We start from the raw sequence: 24078 nt of genomic DNA on the forward strand, positions 1-24078 counted from the left end.
TTCTTCCAGAGATTGAACGACAGCATCCGGAGTCCGGAGTCAGCTCATCGCGGTGGATCTGCCAGAGGACCTGGACAACCTCATAGCTCTGGCAATCCGCACCGATCGTTGCCTGTCTGATCATCCTCGTCCCGAATGCCATCTTCCTGTGTCCACAACTGACCAACCGCCCACTTCCGGTCATCCGGGCACCCTCCACTTCCGCCGAGGAGCCCATGCAAGTGGGGAGGGCCCGTCACACCACAAGAGAAGGAGCCCGCCGTGTGGAGGGACTCTGTTTTTACTGTGGACAATCTGGTCATGTTCTTTTACAGTGTCCAGTCAGGGGTGCCCCGGTGCGGCCGAAAAGGGTAGTGCGGGTGAGTCAAAGCTCTGTTATTCCCTCTTTTCAGGATGTAATACATGCTGAGTTGAAATCTGATTCTTCCACCCAGGTCAGCCTGTGTTTATTGATTCTGGTGCAGATTCTAATTTAATGTTGTCTTCTCTTGCCAGGTCCCTCCATCTTAAGTTGTTTTGCCTGTCACGCCGCCTGGTGGTCCATGCAGTGGATGGTCGCGAATTAGGCCAAATTGTGTTCTGCACTCAATCAGTTCATATGACCATTCCAGACAATCATTCAGAACTCATTAGTTTCCATATTTTTGACATGATGACTCACCCAGTAATCCTGGGGAACCCCGGTTGCAACATCATAAACCCCGTCTAGACTGGTCTCATGGGAGAATAGAGTCCTGGGAACCGGCATGTAATGATGTCTGTTTCAGTAAACCTGCCACCACATCGCAAATATGACTGTGCCATTGATTTACTCCCGGGAGCTACTCCTCCCGAGGAAAACTGTTTTCTCTTTCAGCGCTGGAACGCAAAGCCATGAACACATATGAACACATATATTCAGGAATCATTCGAGGCCGGCTTGATTCATCCCTCATCCTCGCCCGCCGGGGCGGGGTTTTTCTTCATTGAAAAAAAGAACAAATCACTCCACCAAAATTTGTTTATTGATTATCGTGGTCTCAATGACGTCACGATCAAAAACCGGTATCCTTTGCGGTTAATTTCATCTGCTTTAGAACTGTTGGAGGGAGTTAAGATATTCACCAAGCTGGATTTACGTAATGGCTACCATCTGGTTCACATTCATGCCGGTGATGAATGGAAGACCGCCTTCAATACTCCCACCGGCCACTATGAATCCTTGGTAATGCCTTTTGGACTCACCAACGCTCCGGCAGTATTTCAGAATCTTGTCAATGACATGTTATGTGTTTCTAAACAAGTGCGTTTTCGTTTATCTGGACGATATTCTTATATACCCCCCGATCTAGAGACCCACATTCAACAGGTTCGTTCAGTTCTCCAGACTCTGCTTCAAAATAATCTCTACGTCAAAGCAGAAAAGTGTGAATTTCACTGTTCCACCGTGTCATTTTTGGGTTTTGTGCTTTCTGAGGGTCAAATTCAGATGGATCCAGCTAAGGTGGCCGCAGTCAGCGAGTAGGCAGTTCCAAAGTGTCGCAAGGACGTTCAGAGGTTCTTAGGCTTTGCCAGTTTTTATCACAAATTCATTCATAATTTCAGTATGATCGCAACTCCGTTACATAATGTAACCTCCTCTCTTTGTTCGTTTGTGTGGACCCCTGAATGCGATGAAGCATTCCAGAACCTAAAAAAATTGTTTCACAATGGCCCCCATGCTGCTCCCCCTGACCCTGCTCGACAGTTCATGGTTGGTTCATGGTTCATGCTTCAGATATTGGTGTTGGGGCAGTGCTCTCCCATATAAGATCCAGTGATAACAAGTTGAATCCCTGTGCTTTTCTGTCTGAAAAACTCTCTCTGCCAGTTCGAACGAAACTACGGCCATCAGAGATCGTGAACTGCTGGCGGTCCAAAGTGGCCTTGGAGGAGTGGCGCCACTGGTTGGAGGGGGCACAGTTGCCTTTTTTAGTCTGGACCGACCATAAAAACCTGGAGTATCTCCACACTGCGAAGCGTCTCAATGCACGCTAGGCTCGGTGGGCCATCTTTTTCAGGTGGTTCAATTTTGTGTTGTCATATCATCCAGGGTCCAAGAATGGCAAACCTGATGCGCTTTCCCGTCTAGGCGAGTCCTCCTACTCCACTTCCACTCCCAAACCGATTCTTCCCGAAACATGTTTCCTGTTCACCCTCACCTGGAACATTGAATCTAAGATTAGATCGGTATTGGGTAATACTCCCACTCCCCCAGATTGCCCTGACGGAAAGTTGTTTGTTCCTACCTCCCTTAGGGGGGAGGTCATTCAATGGGCTCATGACAGTTGTTTTTCATGCCACCCGAGCACCCAAAGAACTATGTATGTCCTATTCAAAGATTTTGTTGGCCCAAAATGTTGTCTGATGTCAAAGAATATGTAAGTGCTTGTTCCGTCTGTGCCATGCAGAAGTCATCTACGCGTCCACCCGCTGGTACTCTGTTACCTCTTCCCATTCCAGTTCAGCCTTGGACTCACATATCTGTGGATTTTGTGATGGGCTTGTTGTCCTCTGGGGGCAACTCTGTTATTATGATGGTGGTTGATCGATTTTCCAAAATGGTCCATTTTGTACCTCTGCCTAAGCTCCCATCTGCTAAAGAAACTGCTGAGGCCCTGTTGGTACATGTTTTTAAGATACACGGGTTGCCTCAGGACATAGTCTCAGACCGGGGTCCCCAGTTTGTTTCACAGTTCTGGAGGGAGTTCTGCCGACTTCTTGGGGTGTCTAGTCTTACCTCGGGTTACCACCCTCAAGCTAATAGACAGACTGAACGTCTAAATCAGGAATTGGAGAAAGGCCTGCGTATTCTGTCCTCTCAGTTTCCTGCCTCCTGGTCCACCCAATTACCCTGGATTGAAGTAGCACATAACAGCCTGCCTACTGCTTCATCTGTTTTTTCTCCATTCCACATTGTTTTTGGCCATTCACCTTCTCGGTTCTCTTCCTCAGGTCTGCGCTCGTGTGTGCCTTCTGCTCTGGGACTCATTACGCGGTGCCAACGAACCTGGGAGCGGGCCCGGAGGCCCCTGTTGCGGTCCTCCTTACGTTACAAGTTGGCGGCCGATCGTAAAAGATCAGTGGCACCCTCGTACATTCCAGGACAACAGGTCTGGTTGTCCACTCGACACCTGCCGCTTTGTGGTGTGTCACGGAAATTGGCCTCCAGGTTTGTTGGCCCGTTCCCAGTTGCTAAGGTCATTAACCCTGTCTCCGTCCATCTTCGTCTTCCTAGGTCCATGAGAGTTCATCCCACTTTCCACATCAGCCACCTCAAACCGATCTGTTCCAGCCCCCTGTGCCCACCTGCCATTCCCCCGCCGCCCACCCGGTTTGTGGGTGGGGGTCCCATCTTCACTGTGCGGCGTCTCCTGGCTTCCCGGCAGCGGGGTCGTGGCTTCCAGTACTTGGTGGACTGGGAGGGTTATGGCCCCGAGGAGCGGTCTTGGATTCCCTCCCTGTTTATTTTGGACCCTGGTCTTGTGCGTGAGTTTCATGATTCTCACCCTTCTGCTCCTGGGCCATCGGGGGCGGCCCTTGAGGGGGTGGTACTGTCAGATTCTGGGGTGGTTGGGTTGTTTTCATGTTCTGTCTCCTGCTTTGTCTTTCTGCTTGGGTTTTCTCTGTCCTGTTTCTTCTTGTCTTCCTCTCTTGGCTCTTGGTGGTGGTGGGTGTCTCTCTCTCTCTGTCTGGCCACGCCCCATTCTGGGAGCTTCTCTGCACACCTGTCCTTGGTTTGTAGTAATCACCTGGATGCGTATAAGCTTCACTGTTTACCTTTGCTCTTCACCAGATCGATGTGCCTAGTGCCTTCCTTCCAGCTCAGTTCTTGTTCTCTTGCCTTGCTTGTTAGCCTCATCGGGGTTTTTTGACTACCTGCCTGTGTACTCCGACCACGCCTTGTTGCCTGATGCCTTTGATACTGTTGCTCTTTTTGGACTACCTTTTTGTGTACCGACCCCAGCCTGTGTATCCAGTAAACGTCCCGTCTCTACTGAGCTGTGTCCCTGCATTTTGCATTTGCGTCCAGCCTGTCCTGCCTATCGAGCCTGATAGATTGATCTGGCCAACCATGGACGGAGCAGATGCAGACCCTTTCCAGCGTGCAGTACGCCACCACAGCCAGCAGTTAGCTCAACAGGAGGACCAGTTGGCTGCCCTGAACTCCGGACTCAGTGAGTTGGCGAAGAGGCAAGACTCGTTCATGGACTTGGTGTGACAACAATAACCTTGATGAAGGTTAAAAATCACGTAAATGTGGTTTGCACTGAAATTCCTTGAATTACGTCACTGCAAGTCTTTCACTCTGCGGCAAACAGTGTCTTTATTCAGGCAGTGGATGAGAGGAACGATGAGGAAAGGGGGTGATAAGGATGTGACACAGGGTCAAGGATGTATACTTGTGGTGCACCAGCTTGGATGAAGATAATTGCTAAAAAGAAGTCAAGAACCATTTAACTTGTTCTCCCATTTGTCTAATTTATGACCCCCATTTAGATTTTGTCTTTTGGGGCCACTTTAAATCGTTCTCCTTTAATTGAAATGGGCCGTATCAAATTGGAAACCCCGAGATCTCTCCACTGTAAATGCATGATGAGTTACTTGGTAATGTATAGTGTCTTTCTTTCACAGGGGATTAATACAATGCAAACAAATAAATGTTTTACTAAAATAGTAATGATAAATGTAAAGTGGACTTTATGTTTAATCATTAGACATTATAGTGTTATTTGCCAAGACGTGGCTGATATGTATATTTAGTATTGTTAAAGATACTTATAAATAGTCACATGAAAAATTTAAATATCCAGCAAAAGATGATTATTAAAAAATCAAAGACTTCACACAGGATGTTAACATACAATGTAAGATTAGCATCTCGTAAGAAATATTCAAAGTAAAATTACCCTTTATGGGATTTAGAAGTCTTTACTCTCTCAAACCATTTAAATTTAGCATAATCTGGGCTAAACGATTACAAAGGAACAAAAGTATGAGGAGGAAAATATGCCGATAAATGTTCAGAGGCTTCAGCACTCCCACCAAAGAGAGTTACATAATGTTTGATTGGCTCCCACAATGCGGTTTGAAGTGAGGCAACCCTCAAACAGAGGGAAGGTCTCGGTTTCGCACTGATCGCGCTGTAGAGGCAATCATTTCTGAGGATTGCTGACAGGAAATGATAAAAACACGCATATTAATCAGTCTGTAAGCATGTGTTATTGTACACACATGGTAGAGCCACAGACGGTGTCGGTTAGACTGGACTCAACTCTCCAGACTAAGAACAAGTCAATGGAGCAACACTGATAAGACACAGAGAGACGGGGGGGGGCCTGGTGTGCCAACAAATTTCTCAAAGAAGATAAATTATTGTCACTGCATCCAACAAAACTTTCATAAATGCAAATTTGAACTTATGCACGTAAAGGTAAATAAATAACCTTTCCGTTGTTCATTCCTCTTGATCATTTCAAGAGAAGAGTCATTCCCTGTACTGATAACGGGAAGTATGTGAGTGACTGACTGAATTAGTCCATCTCAGCCACCATATTCGCCCTATTGAGGTTTCAAATCCCGTAAAATCTCAAAACATTTCAGGGAGTTAGCCGTTCTGCGAGATGTCAACAACATTGAGAACTACATTGAGATGGTCAAATAAGGGTGCAATTTAACCACCACACATGGACAGCACCATTAACATTGCAAAGTAAAACACATACATTAATGACCATATAGCGGTCTGCAGTCAAGGTCAAATCACATCATTGTCTAAAATACGTTAATGACCATATCGCAGTCTACGGTCAAGGGCAAATCACATCATTGTCTGAAATGCGTTAGTGACCACATCGCGGTCTACGGTCAAGGGCAAATCACATCATTGTGTAAAATGCGTTAGTGACCACATCGCGGTCTACGGTCAAGGACAAATCACATCATTGTCTAAAATGCGTTAATGACCACATCACGGTCTACGGTCAAGGTCAAATCACATCACTGTCTAAAATGCGTTAAAGACCACATCGCGGTCTACGGTCAAGGTCAAATCACATCACTGTCTAAATATTAATGACCACATCGCGGTCTACGGTCAAGGTCAAATCACATCACTGTCTAAAATACGTTAATGACCACATCGCAGTCTACGGTCAAGGTCAAATCACATCACTGTCTAAATACGTTAATGACCATATCACAGTCTACGGTCAAGATTAAATCACATCATTGTGTAAAATGCGTTAATGACCATATCACGGTCTACTGTCAAGGTCAAGTCACACCATTGTCTACGAGGTCTGTGAGAAAAGTATCCGACCTTTTTATTTTGCAAAAAATATATGGATTTGATTCATATGTTTTCACGTCAGCCAAGCTTGAACCTTCGTGTGCATGCATGAGTTTTTTCACGCCTTTCGGTTGCGTCATTTGCCTGTGAGTAGGCTTTGAGTGAGCACTGGTCCACCCCTCTCATCGTTTTTTCATTGCGAGGAAATGGCGGAATGATTTGAGCTTTGTTCCATCAGAATTTTTTCAGAAACTGTTAGAGACAGGCAGCTGGAAACCATTCGAAAAATTTATCTGGCTTTCGGTGAAACTTTTACGGGCTTCACAGAGAATAAGGAGTGTTACTACAGCCAAGTGTTTATATATTTTTAATACAGCCAAACTCAACTATTCCTCATTGCATTGCTACCAGTCACCAAAAAAGGTCCACAATAACATTTCTTTTAAAATCTATCGGTAGCACACATGTTTCCTTCAAGTGTTGAACCCTTGGAAACACCTGTCCAGGGTAATCTGATTGCACATTTGCATGGATAATATGTACCAATATTTTCCAATTTAACAGATTATGAAAGCTGTGGGATATGATTTACGGGTTGGTTTGTTTTTTGCAGAAGTGCAATATGGCATTCCTAACCATCTGTTTAGTTGAGTATAATTACCTGCAATTAAAAACTGATGTTTTTTCATAATCTTAGAATGAGCCCTTCATATCTTTCCCCCCCATGGTGTCTTATCTTCTACAGTAGCCCTAAAGGACATATTTACTCTGCCTTTCACATTTTGCAACCCAGCTAGAAGAAGCAGCAGCAGCATAAGTGGTTGTTCCACTAAAAACCATCTACTGGTTTCTCTGACAGACTAAGAAGATTGAGACCCAAATTGAAGGATCACAGATATTATCACAAGATGAGGAAGGACAACGTGAAACCCCTTCAGTAAAGCAACAATTTGAAGTGAAACAAACTTGGGACTGGTGACAGCATAATGTAATCTTTAACCTCACCACTAGATGGTACTAAAGCTGACAATGCAGCGTTAAAACGATTGCACCACTGGTCATTCTGGTTGAGCCAAGATTGTGATATAATCAACCATTTCATTTAGTTTCATGAGTTCATATCAGACATATCTTCTCAGACTACCAACCCATGGATGCCACATTAAAAAGGGGAAGTGACAGTCTTGTGGTTAAGCAGTGGGCTTGAGACCAGCAGATCCTTGGTTCAAGCTCCCTCGGACTGGAAAATCACAAGGGCTCATGGGCAAGGTCCTTCATACCAAAGTTGCTCCCGCTGTGTAGTGAGCACCTTGACATCGGTGTGTGAATGGATGAATGCAAGTCATCATTTAAAGTGCTTTGAGCTCCTGATTCAGATACAAATGCAGCCCATTTATCATGAATCTTCCATTGAAGAATTTGCACTGAATTATAATGAGAATAACAAGAGACTCATTAGATGGATTTTGTTCAAAGTTGCACGATGTCCAACATATGGCTGTTTATTACAAGACGAATACTTGTTTGCAATTAATAAAATAGGAAACGGAGCGTACAAGATGACCGAGTCAACACAGTTTGGATGTTTTGGTTGTAACAGCATTTCAAAACAATTTAACTCATTGTAACTTTTAAATAATTTGCGGGTGGAGGCATTGTAGGGAACAACCAACCTGAAGCTATTCAATTTTCTTTTGCTGTTTTCATTTTCAACAAAATGCTGCAGTCATATCAGAAACTGAAAGAGGAGGAGCCTGAAGCATTGAAGCTGAAGTGTTGCTATGTTGGCCATAATTAGGAACATGTGCAATATTTTGGTTTAGCAGTGATGGCAGGGCGGACCGATGTTTAGCGGGACCATTCAGTCTGCGACACCGGTCCACCAGGCTATCTGCAGCCAGCTGCTCCTCATTTCCACTGAGGGAACAAAACTGAAGAGTCCTTAGAAGTTCACATACCTCAGCGGTGACGATTCCCTTGACAAGGCACTCAGCAAACTGCAGCTCAGCAGCGTCATTTCTGAGTGTCACCAGTTATTCACTGATTATTGCCTCGTTTCTGCTTCAAACTGCAGTCCAGTCATCATCTATCTCAGCAACAGATATCTGAAGCTTTTGTACAACAATCATTTCCACATAAATTCAGCATTATTTCATCATAAAAACGGTGGACCGATCAGAGCGCACAGCAGCTGCTGCTGCGCCTATGTCATTCAGAGCGTCAGTAATGACTTGCTTGGGTAGGATTACTTTGAAATGGTAATCAGATTACAAGTAATCCAAATGTATGTACATACATACATACATACAATCCACATGTATTCTTTCAAGTAATCCTACGCAACCTTGGTCGTTTCTGCTTAAACGGCCTCGTTTCTACTTAAAACTGATTTTAGAATGATTTAAGAGGTTTACCTTGTCATTTGATGGTTAATAATCACATTAATCCATTTGATTGCTTTAGGTGTAGAGAGTCCGTCTCAGACGCCCTGCTGAGCTCCGAAATGACGCATGCACAGTGACGGCAGAGCAGACCGATTTTTTAGGGGGGGACCGCCAGGACATCTGATTTATCTCAAAGGACGGTGAGGCCGAAAAAAACCAGGTTGCTTCAGTGAATTTATCAACAAACAGTCATAGGAACCAGATTAACTCACATTAGATTTCAAGATTAAGATGCTTATATGAAAAAAAAAAAGTGAAATCTAGAAGCCAAGCATAGATTCAAAACAGCAAAGCTTCTGCATGTTGTGTGTTGGGGGGTTTGGCTGGACTTTTTGTACTGCCTTTGTGTTTGTTTTCCTCTCCAGGTGGTTTGTGACTGATCATTGTTGGCTGAGTGTGCTGCAGAAGAGTCTCTCACCTCTATCAAGACGATCTGCTGCAACTGTGGCACTCACGTGCGGACCTAAGGACTCTCAGCTGGTGCCAATTAAGAGATGAAGCACTGCATTTAAGCCAGCAGTGATCAGAGCTGAATTGCCGGAGAATACGATCTTGTGACGACCGTTGTGGGACGCTGAGGGCCACTCCAGGTTCTGACACATCGCGCCTGTGAAGAGGTCGAGGTTGAGAGACAAACGCTGTCAGCACACGTCAGAGGTGACTACTGTTGAAGTACTTATTAGTGATTGTAATTTGGTGTCTTTACGCAGTTATAACTGAACCTTGGTGAAAATTGTCGGGTTTGCTCCTCACGTCTGTGGCGTGCGGATTAATGATCCTCCACTGGCTGTGAGCAGCCGCCCTTAAAATTAAGCTTGAATTCAGACCTGAATGTGTTGCTGATAAGTGTGCCTCTAAATGGTATCTTTTGGTAACAGTGTTGATTAACCTCACCTCTGTCCATCCTTCACAGAAGTCAGTCCTGGTCATAAACCACCTGGGGGGTGTCGGCGGGGTACCTGGGTCCAGAACGCCGGGCTCCAATCCAGTTTGGAGTTGAGAGAGCGCGCCACCTCTTCACCTCACCAGACTTTATTAGTTAGATGTTTTTGTACAGCACAGGGGGAAAAGGTGAAAAGGTCCAAGACGGAGAAGGTAATGGGAAGAGAAAAAAAGTAACACTGATGGGAGACTGCTGATTATGAAAAGTAATCTTTGACGTACCAGTGTGGTCCCATTAATGAAAGAGAAGCGGGGCATGCATTCCTGTCGTTAGCCCTCATTAGCCCCCTCTCTGAGGGGGGTCTGTTTTGAAGGCAAGGAAAAGGCAGCCGGATGAAGGGAGAAGCACCGCATATGGAAGGAGACACGTGCAATAAAAGGATAACAGAAGAGAAGGGGTTATCTCAACTTTGGTTTTGCTAATGTGTGCGCGGAATGTGGTCAGGTGAACTAGAGCGACGTCTGTGAGGACGCGCGTACCTTATGTGTTGCAGTACTGACTTTACTCAACATGCAAACATGGAAGCACCCATTTCCCCGAAAAAAAAAAATGTTTGACACATCCCGATACCATAGTGTGACTAATTATCTGCTGAAACACTGAATTAGTTGCCTGATTACCAGGCTCCTCTACAGCTAATTACATAGCATGCTCCTGCCTGACCTCTGCCAGCATGATACATTACTCCCACACATTTGTCCTCTGCCATCGCCTCCTTTTTCCATCATCATTTTTTAAAGTCCACTTTGGTCAACCTTTGAGAAGTTTGACCTTTTTGGACCCTAGCATAACAGCGTTTATGCATTTGGCAGACAGTTTTTGAACCAGAGCAACTTACAGCAACAATTACACAACAATACCAGAGTGTTAAGTGCAATGGGAACAATCTGGAGTTAAGTGTGGTGCTGAAGGACGTGCAGGCAAGGAGACCGGAGTAAACGGGTTGGATCTGCTGCATTTGCACGTCATGGACAACCCACACCACCAATTAAACTGTCGTCGCTGTCTAGCTGAGTATTAACATATGGCCATATATTAGTGAGTCTATGCCGTAGTTTAGAGATGGATGTGATTCAAACTCAGATTGACAATAATTAATTCACAATTTACAGTTGAATTCCAGCTGTTTGTAAGGGCAATAAGGGTCAGGAGAGAAAGCAAAGTATATAAAGAGCATTCCCATTTGAATTAATAACAAATACAATACCAAGCTAAACCTCAGACCCCAGTGAAATTAAGAACTTGATGGTTGGACAATTTTAAATGTATCTTCCTAGATAGAGATAGACTGACGAATGCAGGTGGAGTATAGTTCTGGATGATAAGAAGAGTTCAAGTGAAGAGAGGAGACAACGTTGATGGGTGATTCTTAGACTACGGGCACTTATTATGTCCTTGATCATATTGTATGAAAAGCAGAAAAAAGGGGAAATTTCACACTTTTATAGTTATCTTTACAATGAAGTGTGTTAAGAAATTTGTTCTAGTAGTCTATGATGACTTTTCACCTTTTTTCGGCATCATTATATGCAAATATTGCCGTTTTGTGCTTGTCCCATACTCAGACTTTTGATCTTCAATGAAAAATAAATGGTAAAGAAACGTTTTTTTTCTAATGTTTTAAAATATCTCAATAAAATATCAGTAAAATAATCAAAACATAATTGGGGTATTCAGTGTCATACAACTGTTGTGATTTTTTTTAAACAAATGTAGTTGTCCCACACTATTGCCGTAATGTCCACTACAACACTGTAATGTCCCTTTAAACAGTTTGTATGAAAGATTGTTTGGTAGTTTCTATGGAGATAAACAGTGACATCAGAGCACATGTATATAGCGCCAAATCAAACAAACAGTTGCCCCAAGGCGCTTTATATTGTAAGGCAATGGTGTGGTGGAAATTACATTTACAAGGCCAATAGTGCCCGTAGTTAAAGAATCACCCTGATGCCTCTGGTGCTCAGAGTGGGTGTAGTAATGGAAATTTTTTGCTTGGTATCAGTTATGTCTGTTTGATCATGTTGCATCCAAACCACATCATGTCCAACACAGTTGGGCTGCATGCTTCCCCTGGCTTGCACGCAGACACTGCAATGGACAAAGAAAAATTCTATCATCTGGCCTGAGGTTTATGTGCTCACTTGTGTATTTTCAAGCATGAATGCCCTCTCAGATGGATTCACCTTGAATACAGTATACCTTGTAAAGCCTGCACTACACCTTGGTAAACATAATGTTGTGAAAGTGTAGTGACACGGACCCACAACAGGGGGCACAAATGAACGGTCAATAGATGAGCCAAAAGGTAACAATTTAATGTTGTGAAACGTGCACAACGAACATACAGACATCTCAGAATATAATTACAGTCAAATTACAAAGGTGACGTGTGGGCAGGCTCGAGGATAGAAGACATCTGTCCTGAGAAGAGCCGGAACCACACGATTTCCGCCCCCACAGAACCTGGTGAATACTGGAGCCGCCAAGTCCCGAATTCCCAGGTGATCACCGTCCCCGACTGTCGGATCTGTACTGCTGGCGAAGAACAAAGACAGTCAGTGGTGGGTGTGTGTACACCCAGTAACAACAGCGGCGGGAATGCCACCTCCACCTCTCACTCAATACTTGCAGCGCGTCCTCAGAGGAAAAAGAGTGCCGTATTGCACAGCCTCCACAAAAGGACCGGAACTCTGCAAACACTCACAATAAACAGATTCTCAATATTTCCACAAAGGCTGAGGATATTACCTCCAATGAAGTATGATATCTCGGCGATGAGGTGGAGATGACGTCTGGTCTTTATGGAGTGCGATGATGAAGAATGTGTGACAGCTGTCAGGAATTAATGAGTGACAGCTGTCACTCCCGGCTGTGTCCGTGGTGGCAGCGCCTCTCGTGCCTGAAGCCCGCACTTCAGGCAGGGCGCCCTTTGGTGGTGGGCCAGCAGTACATCCTCTTCTGGCGGCCCACACAACACATAATACAACAATAATATTTCCGACACCATATTGGTGCTCTACTCTGTGGAATCTAACAAAGCAAAGACATCAGCGTACCTGTTAAGAGTCAGAGCATTCTCCACAAACCATCTATCAAAGAGCATCATGTGTTGTGGGCTGGGTGTTTGACTGGCTTTGTTTTTGTTTTCTGTTTCTCCCACCAGGTGGTATGCGTTCAGGACTGAGTGGCTGACGTGGGGCTGAGTTTGAGGACTCACAGCTGTGGTGCATCTCTCTTGATCAGGGCATGTTGCATTTAAACCTGGAATACACAGTGTGTATGTACCAGAGACTTGACTTTGTGACCAGACGTGTGAGATCGACGTTGGGAGAACAATCTCACCCACTACGGACACAGAGACCGCTCCAGGTTTGACGCCATGGTCTGTGAAGGAGGATTGGGTGAGGTCTCACGCTCTTCAGCACACTTCCTGAGACTCGGTTTGTCGCGGCCACCTGGGGGTGTCGGCAGGGTCCTTGGGTCCAGAATTGCTGTGGCTCGGTCCTTTTGCACTGCTGGGAGCGCGCCGTTTTTCCACCTCGCCAGACCGTTGACTTTTGGGTTATTATCACTTAATACACTATGTTAGTTTAAAACTTGTTTTCCTTTGAACCGTGCTCTGCTTCTTTTATGCTGGGTCCTGTCAAACACTGGGGTCGGTTCTCCGCCCGCGTCCGACACATATCATGTCCAGATTGGACAGGCCAATGAACCCCCCATTAGTCAGGCTGTGAAGTGGCCAAAAAAGTCACACAAAAGTCCCTAAAACAGAACATCTCTCTCATTCCAGTCTAAGAGTATATCTTCCCACCCCCAACCTGAAAGACAACATTACTAGAGGGCAGCACTGATTAAAGCTTACCCAAACCTGAAAAAGCCTAATCAGGATGGAGCAACCTTTAAACTCTATTTCTCTAGGATATCTTATGGTCCCAGATGAAATACGTTTGATAACAGTGAAGGATAGTTGTTCTTTCTGTATCCATATATAGCTTTCAACAATAGTAATATTTCCTATTCTGAAGTATCGTATCCCCCTTCTAAATATAATCTACAAATATACGGACCTAATTAACACCCCGAAATATTATAGAACATCTGTCCATGATTGGGTGGGTGGTAAGATTGTGACCTGGATACCCCCCAATCAAGAATTCTGTACAATATAACTCTAAATTCATCCCAACATAACCTTCAAACTATATTCCTGATTACTTTACAGAAGTCTGTTGTGTAATTTTAGCCTTACTAGGAGGTCATTAACTGGTAAACATCTTTTTTAAATGAACTTGGGGCTAGCTGTCGATTCACTGTCAACTAAAAGCTCCAGCCCTGTGTAACTGACCCCTATTTGAACATACCTTGCTGAAAAAAAGGTATTTCATTCCAGCTCGCATCATGTTCTATTGAGAGCGCCCATCCATGATGTTGTGGGGGAGTGAGATACTGTGACCTGAATATCTTCCCCCCAGCCACCCCAATATCAAGAATTTGCTCATCTGGGACCAGGTCATGGAGAATTCTGTACTAACCTAACAACCTTCAATCTATATATGACTTTTTTTTTTTCTGAAGTCTGACATGTATTTTAAGCTTACTAGGAGATAATGACTTAAGACCCAAGAACAGTGGTGCTTTATCAACGTCAAGCCCTGTGTTCAAGGTCAGGATATCATACCCCCAACCCAATCATAAAGTGGGAAGGTTAAATAATACATGACAGGAAGACAGATGTGAAATGAGAGAATTTACACAAAAAAGGGGTCAGTCACTTCAGAATGGAGGGATCTTGCTTCTATAGCTAACCTTTGTACAAGGTGGTTGAGGTACAGCTACCAGAGCTGCAACATATTTAGGATAAACGGTCAGGGGTAAGGCTAACCAAATTTTGAACTGCCCTGAGCACCCACTTTTTGGGGATTTTAACATGCTCCCCTCTGGTTGCTGTTTTGGCTACCTAAGTTGAGAACTACTCGTGCCAGGGATTCTTTTATTCCTGTGGGTTCTTACAGTATACATTTATTGTTTTTTTTAATATATGATATTATTTATTTAATTATTCCTGTCCATGTTGACAGTTTTATCTGTGTACTGTCCAAGTGGATTCCGTCTTTGGTTTTGGGGGAACAAGTGTTTTTATTGTTGAGTGTATATGCTCTTGGTGACTGGTGATGTTGTTTTTGTGCCTTGAACATCCTGCTGCACACTAAATTCCTTTCTAAGGATAAATAAAGTGAAACTTGAAACTAATCCACCTTTTAGACTTCAGAGAATTGCTTGTTTACCTACAATGCAAGCCACCATCTTGACTTCCTAAAGTCAACACAGCCATACGGCAGCCATCTTGAATCTCTCAAATTCACACACACACACTTAAATATGTTCACTAGTTTGTTTGTCCAGCATTTTAGACAGTAGCTTTAGTAAATATGTCATTAATGAATGTAATGTTAATGTAAATTGATACTGCTGTTGTTAATAAATCATGTTAAATGATCTGCAATTGTTCACATGGAAATTATTACTCCCCCCTAGCTCCCAGAGAGGGAGTGAAATATTGGTTTTAGTTGCTCTGTATATATTGGTCTGTGTTTCCACACTTGACAATACCTGCAATGGAGTGTAACAGATCGCCAGATCTTGATGACCAGGTCACTACCCAACTGATAGTACAACAGCAAAAATAAAATTTATTTTAAATGGACTGCATTTATATAGCACTTTTCCATCTGCATCAGATGCTTAAAGTGCTTTACACATCAATGCCACACATTCACACTGATGAGACAGAATCTAAAAAAAAAAAAGAAATCCATTGTACGACTTAAATAATTAATTTGCATTTTATTGCATAAAATAAGTATTTGACCCCCTACCAACCAGCAAGAATTCTGGCTCTTACAGACCTGTTAATTTTATTTAAGAAGCCCTCTTATTCTGCACTCTTTACCTGTATTAATTGCACCTGTTTGAACTTGTTACCTGTATAAAAGACACCTGTTCACACAATCACACTCCAACCTGTCCACCATAGCCAAGACCATAGAGCTGTCTTATGGACACCAGAGACAGACTGTAGACCTGCTTTTAGAGCTTTTTGGAATTAACTCCACTTACCATGTTTAGAGGATGAGAACAACCCCAAGAAAACCATCCCAACAGTGAAGCATGGGGGTGGAAACATCATACTCTGGGGGTGCTCTTCTGCAAAGGGGACAGGACGACTGCACCGTATTGAAGGGAGGATGGATGGGGTCATGTTTTGCGAAATTTTGGCAAACAACCTCCTTCCCTCAGTAAGAGCATTGAAGATTGGGTCATGGCTGGGTCTTCCAGCATGACAATGACCCCAACACATAGCCAGGGCAACTAAGGAGGGGCTCCGTAAGAAGCATTTCAAAAAGGTCCTGGAGTGGCCTGGCCAGTCTCCAGACCTGAACTCAATAGAAAATCTTTGGAGGGAAGGCTGAAACTCCAAACCTGAAAGATTGGCGAAGTCTGGATGGAAGGAATGTGGACCAAAATCCCTGTTGCAGTGTGTGAAAACTTGGTCAAGAACTACAGGAAAGGTCTGACCTCTGTAATGGCAGACAAATGTTTCTGTACCAATTGTTAAGATCTGCTCTAGTTGGTCAAATACTTATTTTATGCAATAAAATGCAAATGAATTATTTAAAATCATACAATGTGATTTACTGGATTTTTTTTTTAGATTCTGTCTCTCACAGTTGAAGTGTGCTTACAATAAAAATTACAGACCTCCATTCTTTGTAGGTGGGAAAACCTGCAAAACTGATGGGGTCAAATACTTATTTTCCCCACTGTATTTCTGATTTGAGGATTGTTTAAAGGCTGGATCTTATTCCAGTACAATCACAAACCCAGACCCTCATATTCTTTTCACAGCCTCTCAAGTGCTGGAATGTACTCATTTCACAAAGATCAGCCCATTGTCTACAAGTGGTAAGGTCAACCAACAATTATTGTTTTGCGGGTTCCCCGTTCGTTTTCGGTTCGTGGATTTTCTTCTGGTTTCTGCGTCTTTCGCACAAATGTTGTGTTATGTGTGAAGGAGCCCTAAGGAATTGTCCCCTCCCTTTCCAGAAGTTCTCCAAATGATATCAAACATTCCACCACTTTCAACTGTGACATAAATGGGATTATCAATTCATGTCAGCATATGTGGCTTTCCCTTACTGGCTAGAACTGATCCAACGCACACACACACACACCTGAGGTGCATTAAAAGTAGATGAATCTTTCCCTTTAATTGCCAAATTACCATGTGAGCTGCCCATATAATACTGCACTGCCACCTGTATCTGCACCCTGACTCACAAAAAGGGTGCCTTGTTTAATGAGATTAGTCCATCCAGCCATTGAATCACGACCACTTTCTTATAGGTGCTAATTAAATTGGTAGCCATTTAGAGGTCAATTTATGTGAAACAGCATTTCTTCAGTTACTTCCTAAGGTCCAAATGGGCTGAAGAAACAGGCTTGCCTTTTTATTTACCCCTGCTTCTCCGAGACTGCCGATCCTTTTTCCCCTCAGAGCACTTTTCCGGTTTCAAGTGATAGAAATTTGAGGGATTTTCATCCTCTGGCTTTTACCCATCTCAGGTATAACCAAGGTAGGAAGTGAATCAGGGGCACACAGTGACACTGAAAAGACAAAGTGAAATGACACGCCGATCCAGAGAGGAGTCAAATTGGATAAGTTTCAAACACATACATTTCCCAAAGGATGGATCACAAAATGACTTGGAGGGGTGGGGGGGGGGGGGGGGGGGGGGATGGGCCTACAGCGAAGCAACCTGCAAATAGCATGTCACGCCACCAGTGATATTATGAGACAGCCACAAGAAGAGAAAGCTAAAGGAAAAATCCCCGAAATGTTTGCAAAACCGCCACGGGGCATTGTCTGGAAGAAAGGATACAGAAAAAAAGGGTTGACGTTCACTTTAATCACAATCGCCACTTGTCATCCAATTTTTTGTATCTAATAGATGCACGAACGTGGCAAAAAGAAATTACAGGTGCCTGGAAGAGGCGATTTGAAGTAGCATGTGTGACCTGAAGAGCACAAAAATTTGCATTAGCAAAGGAAAAACAAAAACAGACACAGGTTGGGAAATACATCATGACAGAGCTTTGGTGAATAGAAATAGAATTGCAAATTACTGTTTACAGAGAGGCTAAATCTACTATAGTCCATTGTGCACAGTAATTACGCCACTGCAAATGGCGCTAATGCCATTCAAGAAAGTCCATTGTGTTTAATTTAGGATGCCAAAGAGCAAATACCAGGCAAAGTGCTGATATTGTAAATAGTCCAGGACAGAATCCAAAAGAGACTGATGCCAGCAACATTAATGCATTCCCTTCATTTTAGTGCTACCACATCCCCACAGTAACAAATGTTGCACCATGAGATTGTTTTCTTAAAATTCAAATTACAATTGAGTGGACTTTCCACTGCCACAGCACTCTGCTTTTTCCTTTCTTGTCTGACAGTAAGTTGGACAAATTCCCAACATTTTGTTTAACCAAATCACAATGTAGTTGCATGGTTAGATCAGCAACACATCAGGATGTTTTTATTTCCAAACACTATATACACAAAAGTGATAATTCCTCATTTGTTTTACCCAAGTGATCAAGCCAATATTAAAGCAGTGAAAGCCATGGAGGGCAGCAGGGTGGCTTAGTGGTTAGTACTGTTGCCTCACAGCAACAAGGTTGTGGGTTCGCTTCCCACCTGGGCCTCTATTTGTGGAGTTTGTATGTTCTGCACATGTTCCTCTGGGTTCCCCCAGGTTCTCTGGCTTCCTCCCAATTGTAAAGACACACAGGTATCTCGCCTCATGCCCTGTGACTGCTTGTATAGGCTCCAGTCCCCCATGACCCTTGATTGGTGTAAGCAGGTATGGAAAATGAATGAACTAATGTGGAACAAAGTACTACAAGTACTAGGGGAGCTATGACCACTACCTTTGGCACCCCCCCCCCCCCCAGGACTAAACCAAACCAACTTTTTAGTTCCTTAGAGGACCCCAAAAACACAATCAGGATTTTCCCAAAATAAAAAAAACTGTCCTCAAGCCAGTTAATCCAAGATGGCAGCCAAAATAGGGTTGTTTCACTAAACACCTTTAAAAACAACATATAAACAACTTCAATATCACAGAGATTCAATGAGAAGACCATTACCAGGTCACAGCAAACTCATTGTACCTAAACTAAATTCATTCATGAGCTTAAGATTCAAAATGGCATCCAAATGGCTGCCAATAGACCCTTATCGTTGAATCTCTGTGATATTTAAGTTGTTTATAGGTGTGTTAGTGGACAACCCTATTTTTGTGGCCATCTGGCTTGAGGCCAGTTTTATTTTTGGGAACATCCTGATTGTGCTTAGGGGCTAAAAAAGTTGGTTTGGTTTAGTCCTGCGGGGGTGCAAAGGTAGTGGTCGTAGCTCCCCTAGTAAAGGTGATGCTCAGCACACAGTTTGTCCCTTCTTGTTCATACTCCAAACTGGATTTTGTGGTTTCTAGTGACCAGGTATTGTGTTCCTGTTTATAGTTTATTACATCTAGTACAGCAGCCATGCCTCTGTGTACATTTGATCCTGTCAGATCTCATGAGTGAACAGAGATGGTCCTGACTTGTACTTGGCTGGAGGAACACTTGGGAAGACCAGGAGCTGTGTGCATTTATCCATTGGACGACTGGACTGGAAGGGTATCTGGTGTAAAACATGCCAAATGATGTGGATCCGTATTTTGGTCCATCTTGGTATCTTCCCAAGATACCAAGATAGGCCAAAATACAAACAATTACATGTAGTAACAGACTTAACTGGTCCTTTGTAACAGGGTACTACTCTGCTGTTAGCCAAATGCCTGCAACTGATTGAGATGTTTTTGTCTCTAACCACTGTAGGGATTGTACAAAATACACTGGTCACTGCCATAATATGTTTTTGCAAGCAGAGCTATTTTTTTTTAAATCAGAAAGAGAGAGAAAATAATAAAAACAATATGTTGGTCTATTGATGATGTACAGGACAACCACACAACTGGAAGGCATAAAAATAAATTGTTCCAGAAAACATCAGTGTATGCATGAGGAAGCTGTGTGACCATTGTCCATTACAAAAGTAATGGACAAAAGTACAAATAAAGAGTACTGCTCGCACTAATCATACACGCATGAACCAAAGGCATTAAAACAGGTATGAGGAAATACTCACAAAAATACTGCCTGGCCAGGAAGGTCAGTTTTATCGTTTTTTCCAGTAGGACGTCAGAAATAGGGCCTGATGCCCATTGGTCCCTGTACTAGTCCGACATATGTTACTTCTCTAGCCAAAGAAGGTACTCATTTATAGGTAGATGGACTGGGACAGTGCGTACGAAGTGTCTTATTCAAGGACACAGACATGTAGCATGACCAGGAATCGAATCCAGATCGATGTGTCGGTAGCCCAGATGAACAGCAAAATGTCAAAGGATCTAATCAATGCCAGTTAATCTGACTAAGTCTGCTTCAGTAGGCCAACTCCTACCCTACTGAGTGACCTCCTCTACAATCATATTTAAATGTTGCCCAACAGTCATCAATTTAAATGTTCAAATCAGTTTAATTGTCTAGGAGGTATTAGCAGACTGTGTGTGTGTATGTGTGTGTGTGTGTCGTGAAAAGATGTAAGTAAGTAAGGCAATTCTGAAAGAGTGCAGGTGTTTGAACATGAAAACTGTCAATGACATTTGGAATGTGTTGTGCGCTGCTTTGCACCAGGTGGAGGATACGGCTCACAGTTACAGTGGAAAGGTGCCTGAGGCTCTGCTGACCTTCAACACGCCCTTTGACTGTGTGGAAAAGGAATCAGCATACAAACATTGTACATGATACTTGCCCACTGTTTGACAAGTTTCACGTTTTACTGTTTCCTTAGTATATAGCAAAATCTGTCAGGGATGCATGTGGTCGTCTTCCCCAACCAATAGTAGGGCTGTTCATTGCTCTAATCTGATGTGGATCTAGATACTTGCAGGTATCTGTAATATAACTAGATCTGTCCAAATTTGATTTTGAAAGACTTTTGATCATTTGATTTTTTTTTCCCCTGTTTTTTTCTACAAAAAAACATTTCAACACAAATATCCCCTACATTACTCTGATTCTAATAACCTGAATAAAACTGCTTTGGACAGTTCAGTAATTATGAAAAATTGACACAAAGCGCTGAATTTGGCTGTTTAGTTTGACCAAATATAGTTATAATCAAAGAGGTGTCCAAGCTGACCCCACAGTATTTAATAAAGCGGGATCTTAATAAATGAAATTGATGACAGCTATCAGTGATAATTACATAAGACACATTTAGCTAGAATTAAAAAAGTAAAATTTTTCAGAAAATATAATTATGTCCATGTGATTAGCTTGGACCATGTGTACTGATTAGGGTTAATGTAGACATGGATTTGCCATAACAAATTAGAATAAACCAAAAATGGCAAGGTTGACCTTCAAATACATATTTAATAAAAGACCAGGGACCTTCTTCAGGTTTTTACTACTGTGCTGCAGCAGGTTGGTGCTTTGTTCATCACTGGTGGCAGCACTGCATACAGGAGCAGAAAGGGCAAAGATAGAAGCCCAGAAGAAGACACCTGTTAGCATAGTATTTATTTTCTTCACCACAAGACAGTATTAAATCATGAACCGAAGATAAAAGTTGAAACTTTACATTTACCTGTTGTACCGCCTACAACTACGGGAACTATTGATTTTGTTTTTTACCTCAGAGGCAAAGTTAACATTCCTGTGAGTGGTCCCACATTCACCTTTTGACTTTACAAGAGTTTAAGATGCAAAAGTACCAAGATAAGAGCTTATTCAAGCCATAACATTAAATGTGAGTCTTTGACACGTTCACATTAGTGAATACCGTTTTAACCAGACCTCTTCTTAAAATGGTTAAACTATCAATCCTTCATGCAGTGACCTCTCTTTCCACAGCTATCTGCTATGATACAATTAACAAAACATTAAAATCTAAAAGTTGTTACATGGGCAAGAACTGTTGCACTGAGTGACAAAACTCTAAAAACGCCAGAACAGAGTTTCTCTAACATTTTTTTAAGGTTATTTATTTGGGTTTTTTTGGGTTATATTTAGGTTTGACAATATTTAGGTTTTAGAAGCTAACTCCTATAATATTATGTAGTAACTATATTTCTTGTATATGCTGTTTATTGCCCTGATTGTGTAAATATCACTTATATACATGCTGTCCATTTTCTTAAGCCATTTAGGTGGGTAGGGAGAGTTCCCATGAGATTAAAAAAAAAGCTTTTCAACCTACCATCCCTGGTTCTCAAGACCAGGCATCTACTCTTGTTTTGTTTTTTTTTTTGTTTTTAGATATACCTTAGTATACACTAGTAGAGTTCTACCTTAGAATTGGAATGTATTATAGAAGACATACCTTACTGAATTTTCATGTACTTATTTCATACAAAACTTTCAGTCATGAAACATTATCAAATACAATTTGACCTTGAATGGCATGTCTTTAGGCAGAACGAGCTTCATATAGTTTACAGTGTAGGCACACTTTTGTCTCACTCCGTCAGTGGTGACCCTTGCTGCAGATGCTTTTTCTCTAATTAAAAAAAGAAAAAACTAAGAGTTGCCAAGGTTCTGTGGTTAGAAACTGCAGACCACAGACTTTTCAAGCAGGCCAGCACATGGACAACGACATGTAAAACAGATTGTACATCGACTTCTTCAGTAAAAGCCTAATACATGTTGCCTGCTGGCGTGTTTCCCTTTTCAGCTATTTGTAACCTGCTTGACCGGCTCAAACTACAGCGGACATACAGCTAGTGTGCTGACACGAAGGCTCACACAATCAGTGGTATAATGCAGAGGTTAGGCATTTTCTTACATTTATTTTTGCCTTACAATTATGGTGGAGTGGAGAAGAACTTTCTTAAAAAGAAGCTGTGTAAAATAAAGAAAACCCCTGAAAAATTTAACTTAGCTGAGGTACTGGAGTTTATGCAACAACAACTCAAAAAAGAGCATCTGCACACTCGTATCTTTGCAAAAAGCTCATATAGTGAAAGCTTTTAGTCAGAGGACCTTCTTCTGGAATAAGCAGGCAACAATTAAGTGCATCAATGCAAAGATTGATGCACTTAAGATCTGCACCACCACTGTTCTGAGTATTTTTAAATTAAATTAAAAACCTTCCTTTTTAGAATGGCTTTTGCACAACCAGCAGTGCTCTGACATAGCTTCGGTTCATATCTGTAAATATTTTGGAAGTATATTTTTATTGATGTGTCTGTTTTAAATTTGCTTATCATCTTAAGTTATTCTTTATGTTTTTATCTGACTATGAAGCACTTTGGTCACCCTGTAGGCCATGGAAAGGGCTATATAAATAAACATTGAAAGATCTTCGATGAGCTAATTAATCCTTATGTACCGGCCCATGCTCTGTGTTATCAGGGTGCAAGATTATTGTGTTTTTTTTTTTTTTTAAAAAGGTTAAAAAGATGTCAGCAGGCCACTGAGCCTTTATTGTCATTGTGCACCTGGTCTATGGAACAGTCTGCCTGCTGAGATAGAACAATCTGATTATGTGATTCCCCTTTGTATAACTAATATAGAAGTGTTGTACTGAACTAGATTTCCACCTCTTAAATTATGTTCCCGATGGAAGCAAGACTCCATCTCATCATATTTAAATTCTGGGACTGTTAGCAAAGCAAAGGGCTAGCTGCCAGCAGTCACACTATTATTACTTCTGCCAAGGAGGTTATGTTTTCACCAGTGTTTGTTAACAGGACTCAAAATGTTTTGAATGCATTTGAACCAAATTTGGTGGAATGATGGGAAATATATCCCGGATCAATCAATTAAAATTTGGTGATGATCCAGATTAAACTCTGGAAAATATTAACTGTGTGTTAAGCTGTCTGTGGGTCTGCCTCAGCGTGTTCCAATGTGGGCATTCATTTTTGTTTGACTTTTGTTTTATTTTGTTCACCCAATTCTTGTTATTGATAGTATGGCCTAAGCAGTTGGCCACCCCTCTGAGTCTGATCTGCTTGAGGTTTCTTCCACAAAATAAACACCCTACCATTTTTGGCAACATGTTTGTTCAGGAGGGTTGGAAATTTTCCTTGTGAAGGGCTTTGGGGCAACTTATGTTGTGTTTTGGTGATAAATTAAAATTGGACTGAATTCTCCCATCAACCCAGAATGCATCGTTTTGTCAACATCCAGGCAGATCAATTTCCAGCTCCATTGTGTACAATGCTTGAGAGCCACGTTCTGTTTTTTTAATGTGTGTACAA

This window comes from Thalassophryne amazonica, chromosome 20 (genome assembly GCF_902500255.1).
Source record: "Thalassophryne amazonica chromosome 20, fThaAma1.1, whole genome shotgun sequence".
NCBI lineage: Eukaryota > Metazoa > Chordata > Actinopteri > Batrachoidiformes > Batrachoididae > Thalassophryne > Thalassophryne amazonica.